This window comes from Austrofundulus limnaeus, unplaced genomic scaffold (genome assembly GCF_001266775.1).
Source record: "Austrofundulus limnaeus strain Quisiro unplaced genomic scaffold, Austrofundulus_limnaeus-1.0 Scaffold14, whole genome shotgun sequence".
Lineage (NCBI taxonomy): Eukaryota > Metazoa > Chordata > Actinopteri > Cyprinodontiformes > Rivulidae > Austrofundulus > Austrofundulus limnaeus.
In genome coordinates this window covers 3810648-3816846 of record NW_013952416.1, presented here as the reverse complement: position 1 = coordinate 3816846, position 6199 = coordinate 3810648, and the positions used below count along the sequence as shown (strand labels likewise).

At 38.6% G+C, this 6199-nt stretch overlaps 1 protein-coding gene across 3 annotated transcripts in view; it reads left to right on the top strand.

Annotated features, from left to right (window-relative positions):
• The window catches only part of ccser1 (coiled-coil serine-rich protein 1), a 119675-nt gene that overhangs the window by 106123 nt on the left and 7353 nt on the right, over positions 1–6199 (top strand). The window lies entirely within an intron of this gene.

The following is a 6199-nucleotide window of genomic DNA, read 5'->3' as shown; positions in this document are numbered from 1 at the left end:
CGCGTCCACCATAGACTTTGCATGTAAACCTGATGCTCCTGATGCTGAAATCGCGTTTGGTGTGAACACACCATTAGGCAGGAAGCAAATCAGTACAGTAGTTGAAGCTCCCACAGCGTGAAGGGTGAGATTGATGGAAGAACATGCCAGCAGTCGTACCCCTATTAAGGTGGGATAACCTCAGGTCTTCTGCCAGATCTAAGATAGAAAAACAAACTTCAAACCAGGGGAATGGACTCTGACTAGAGTTCAACTTAGTGTGTACCCAGAACTGCTGGTCGTGATGCTAACTCTTACTTATATAGGAACAGCACAACAGAATAGAAGAACTAAATGGGTGATCTGTATGTTATTTTTCTCTTGTCCAGAGTAAAATTGATAAATCTAACTCACAAAATCTGGTAATCCAAGAAAACATTATGCACACTCATAATGAGCCATAGTGACAGCTACAGAATCATATTAGGCAATGAGAAATGGTGTGAATAGATCACAGCTTTTGCAATAATTAGACAGCACCAGTGGGTGCCATGTTGACACAGGAGGAGCAGCCAGAAGCAGCAATCCATCCAGATACTGTGCAACTGAAGTGCACAGACAGGCAGAGTTAGGTTCATTAACTAGTATGGAGCTGAAATCAGTGTGATGCAGACAAGGTAAAACATCCATCTATTCATTATCTAAACCATCTAATTGGCTCTGTAATTAAATCCGACAGGGAAACCCTTTTAGCCAAAATTAGCAGCAGCAGCAGCAGCAGCCAGTACAAGTATGTGATTCCCAGCAATCGAAAATAGAATTAGCTGATTTTAAAAACATATCACCACATTCATTAGTGTTACATTTACAAAGATCTTGATCTGAGAATAATTCCATTTTAGTTTCTATATCTTGTTCAGGGGTGTGTGTGTGAGGGGTGGGGGGTGGGGGGTTTGGAGTTATTCCAAGCTATCAGGTGATCAAGGCAGGATACATCCTGAACATGTTGCCATCTCGTCACACTGCCAAGTTAGAAATGTGTAACAGAAACATGAACAACCATCAAAACACAGACTTCTGAGTTCAATTAGGAATTAACTACTTACCCTGATGTCCATATTTGGACTGTGGGAGTCAGCCGGAGTACCTGGAGTGAACTCCATACAGAAAGATTTTAGCCAAGATTCAAACTGGGAACCTTCTTGCTTTGAGGCGGAAGTGCTAATACTAGCCTTCTGCCCCATATTTAAATTGTTTACAAGTAACTCCTAAATGTCTTAACTATATAAAGCCTTTTTATTTTACCTTTGATATCACTGGTGTAAGAAAATTCCTATTCAATAAACTGAAATCGATATTATAAACACAATTGTTAAATAAAATGATTTGTAGAAGGAATTAAACCATACAACACCAGAACTCTGGATCTGAGTGAGGTTTATTGTCGCTGATGCAGACAGAAAACCAACACTGGCCAGAAAAACAGGAAGTTCGTGTATTTATACAAATTCTTCAATGCCTGCGTTCGCCCCCTACCGACCTARGGCTGAATCACAGSCATTCAGACAAAATCCTCAGCTAATGTCATCCCATCGTTTAATTATGTGCTGTAACCGATGTTTCGGACATGTAACTGTACCTATTTCAATCAAAACATAATAGATTAAACACTGTCAACATTTCAAAAAGGAAAACCTAAGAATATAGTGTTGTGCTTTTAACATCAGTACTAACCTCTACTAACTTTAAATTTCTTCACTGGGACAGAAATTGTTGTTAGATTCTTCCAGTTCCTGTCCACCTTGTATCTTTCTTCCCTTATAGTGATGCTAACACTCTCACACTTGATGTCTGTCTGCTTTTCTGCTCATCCTAGTCTCTYACTTTCTAATTATCTCTGTCTTTCATCTCCTGTAACTTTGGGTCTGGCCTGTCACCTTTTCCTCTCACCTCTCTCTGCAGTTCCCGTCTTCTGTCTCTCTTTCCTCTTATTCTTTGTTGTTTTACCTGGGTGTCACCCCCTCCCCTTTATTCTTTGACCTGCTCTTTTCTCCTTATTATGTTATTTGTCTTCACTTTCAATCTCATATCCCACTTTCCTTCACCTTTTCTTCTTCTAATTTATATCTTGTTTTTTTCCCCCTCCACCTCAGCTCTTTTATTTTTCATCACTATTTTTCCAGTTACCTTTTTCTGCCCTTCCTACTTCCTTTAGTATTTCCTTTTCTGATCTTTTACCTTTTCACTTTACTTTTTCCATCCACTCCACTTGTTTGTGGTTTTGGACAATGTTCCTCAGGCATATTGGCTCAGGCTGGTGGTCGATGAGTTTTGTCATGATTGCACACATGCACGCACAATCACACGCACTTGTGCATGRTCACACAGATCTGTTGAAAACGGTGGTTGATGAGCAATGCCAGACTACCAGACTCTCAGCATCTAGGCCTATCAGAGATGCTCAAGAAACCTCATTAGGCCTCCTGGCCACAGCATGGCACTGGCTTTGATACTTGCCAACTTCTCTTTTTCACCCTGGGATGATTTGAAGCACTGAGGGCAATGTGCTGTTGAACACCTACAATCATAAGAAATGGCTTAGATTTACCCATCAGACCCTCGTTCAGCAACTCTAGTTCCTAACAGTATTCACTTTAAACATCACTGAATTGGGATTGTTCTTGTCCTTGCAGTGGTCCCGATCCTAGTGGTGTGTTTTGTCCACAAGAAACACCCTGCTGTTACTAAACAACATACATATGTATATATTTAAACTTGCTTTTTAGCGTAATACTGTGTTTTATTGTTTTGTATGTTGCTTTTAATTTATTTATTTCTTTTACACTTGTGCAGCACTTTGTGACCCTGGTCTGTGAAAAGCGCTATAGAAATGAAGTTTACTTACTTACTTACTTACTTACTTATATTATGCAAGGTTTAACCTAAATTGCTACAACTCCATCCTTTTTAAACATAAGGCAAATTGTCACTCTGCTGTAGAATCAAACTGAGCATAGTTACTACCAACAAATGGTACAATCAGAAATTTACAAACAGCAATAAAAATAGGATTTAGTGTATCTAGTACTTTTATGAGAGGAAACCATTCCTTCCCAATTATAATAACTTCACAATTGCCCCCAAAAAACTCTGTGAACTGATTAAAATGTCACCTGAGAACATTGCACAGCATAATTTCCATTATAAGTCAACATAATTTGGCACAATTCTTCCATTAGCTTAACTGTCAAAGAGAGGATGCTGCTTTGTTGTAAATGTAAGTTGATTAGATTTTTTTAAACCTGTTTTCACCACTACAAGCATGTGGTTTATAATAAAAATAGATRACATGAATTAATTTATTAAAAAATAGTGCTCTGCAGTGCCACACATCTATGAACAATGTCCAGGATGTGACATCCAGCCTTCTGATTGYCATTTTGCTGCAGTGTGGGCTGGATTGACAGCTCCTTTTTTTTAGTCTTTCTTCAACATTTGATATCRAGCCCTGCCCTAACTGTCACAAGCAAATGGTGGTAAAGCAGGATGGGGTGGAAGAATTCTTCCTAACTCTGTGTATTATTACATCTGAATTTTAAATAAAACATAGATAAAAACTAGGACTGCAAATTTATTGTCATCTCTCCTGTGCCTGCTTTGGTGCAGTTACTATCTTGATCTGCATCATAAATTCTACATTAGGATCTCGTACATTTTAATAAGATGCATATATAACAGTATATAACTTTCATGTCACTGACAGGGTTGAAAACTATGAAGTGAAATGGTGAGGCAAAGCAGGGAGTAAAGCAGAGACAACGAATGAAAACTAGAAAAACATATTTATAAAGAGGGTGTGGAAAGAGAAAGATACTTCTACAGTCTGTGCAACAGACACTTCCTGAGCAGGTCATTTATTGATAGAAACCAGTAAGTTCAAAGTAAAGGAATGACAGAGCCTTGATGTGTCAGACCCTGACTTTGTCTCACCTTTTGTTTGATTGTTTGAGGATGACTTATCCAGTTAACTGATCACAGAGACTCCTCTGAGCTCAGCTTGTCTGAACAGTCAATGTTCAGCTTGGGCTGGAGCACACAAAATGTTAGTTAGAGCTTTCTGGGAATATTGTTTCTTAGGCCCAGTTTGACAACAGTGAGCAACAGCTGATAGCAAAGTTCTGTTGTCCTACTTACCCTTTTCAATATGCCTTTCTGGCTTCAAACCCCGGGTTCAACATGTTTGCATTGGTCCCACCCCAATTTCTGGAACTTCGACACCTGTGGTTCTATCTGGGCCGGGCTGCTCTGCTCGGCCCGATTCAATGTCAGCTACTGCTACTCTTTGATTAGTTCACTGGATTTACATGAATCGTTGCAGCAAATAACGCTTTTTTCACACGAGTTTAACTAAACAACAACAGTAGTGAGCTACCAATCAACAGCGAGCAAACAAAAAACCAATTAGCTTACCGTTTTTTGTTGTCCTGCCCTCTCGTCTTAAGTGTCATACTGCTGCAATCTTTGGTACTTTTTTTTCAAGCTTGATGTTCTCCATTGTATGGTCACAAATAAAACAAAATAAGATTTGCGTTTGTTTAATATTATGTTCCTGCCCTAGATCAAGGCAGCTCTCTGCTCATTGCAAACACAACCAGGGCTGGGGTAAAGTAAAGCCCGGCCGTCTGGGGCTGGCAGAGTCAGGTCTTACAATGCAAAACCYCCTGATGTGTAGGTGCAACCCAACCTCATCTTTGGTCCAAACAAATGTTTTTGTATTCACCATTTTGGGTGTAACCACTCTGTTTCTCATGCTCCACGTTGCATGTGTCCTTTTGAGTCATGGCAATCTGTGTTGTCAGATATGTGATAAGTAATGTTTTTATCCTCCRGCCTMTTCTGTGCACATGTTCACCAATCACAGCTCACATCTTGCCTGACAATCTCCCCCTCAGAAAGCGCACCTCACTCAGCACATATGATAGTTTTTGTCAAAATAAAATAATTTYAAGTGGGGGTATGATACTTCTATCTGGTAACTCTGCCTGACTTGTAAACTACAGCAGATCAGAGTAAACTCATTATTTTCCTTGTTGATGCTGCCACTATAAACACAGAAATAACACTAACATTTCTAGAGATTATTCTTGTTTACACAGGGCCTCAGCCTGTTTGAACTCTGTCTATCACTGGTCTGTAAAATTACTGTGAAGCACCAAGGTGCATTAAATGTTTTTTTGTAGACTCTTTAAATGATTGTGATGCACTTTCTATACATTTGTACCCTAAATAAGCTTGTTCGTTTCCAAGTCCCTTTAACAATGATGGGATCATTATGGTTACAGTTCATTTAAGTTTTGATCAAATTAATTGTGTAGGTCCATAGGATTCTTTTGACACTGACAACTCTGTCTCTCCGCTTCTTTAAGCTTAAATATCAAACCAGATGTTCATGAGATTGTCTTTCTAGTGAAGATGCATGGTGATTAGACTGATGATTCATTGCCTAATAATGTAGTTGGTTATAATCAGAATAGAACTTGGAGTACTATATGTGTGGGCATTCTGTACTAAACACCTCAGTGTTTCACACTTACAAAGAACCACAGGGTTACTTTGTTCTCATAGTATGTGGGTTGAAGATAAAGAATTGACACAAAAAAATAGCTGTCCATCTTATCTGAGTGTGGAAAAGTCTAGGTTTTAAATGTATTTTATTCCCAATTGCCCAYTGGCAACAGTGGAGATGACAAATTGCAAAGTAGCACTTGTCTAAAGTTCACTTTGTTTGGCTCAACTTTGCTTTAGTTCTTGTTTGTACACATGATTGTCTCAATGGGGGATGGATTACCTGTTGATAAATACAACCAGTTCTGAATACATATGCAATTAGCATTTTTTAGCATAAAATATAACAATTTTATACTGGAGAACTCATTGTTGGTCCACATAGGTAAAAGAGCCTCATGTATGTCTTGTATTTTTAGTTCATAAGTATTTGTAACATGTGATCAATACACACAGATGGAGTATTTGTGTTTAGTTTTTTTTGATAACCATGCACAAAGATTTGTCAGTTGTTTACGCAGATATTAAAATTACAACCTTCTGCACAGATGTTGTCCTGCCCACTGGCAAGATGTCTTTGTTCAGTCATCTGTATTGCCTTTGTTTAGTTGTTTACTATCTGCTCAACTCACTATTAATATATACTGTATATATA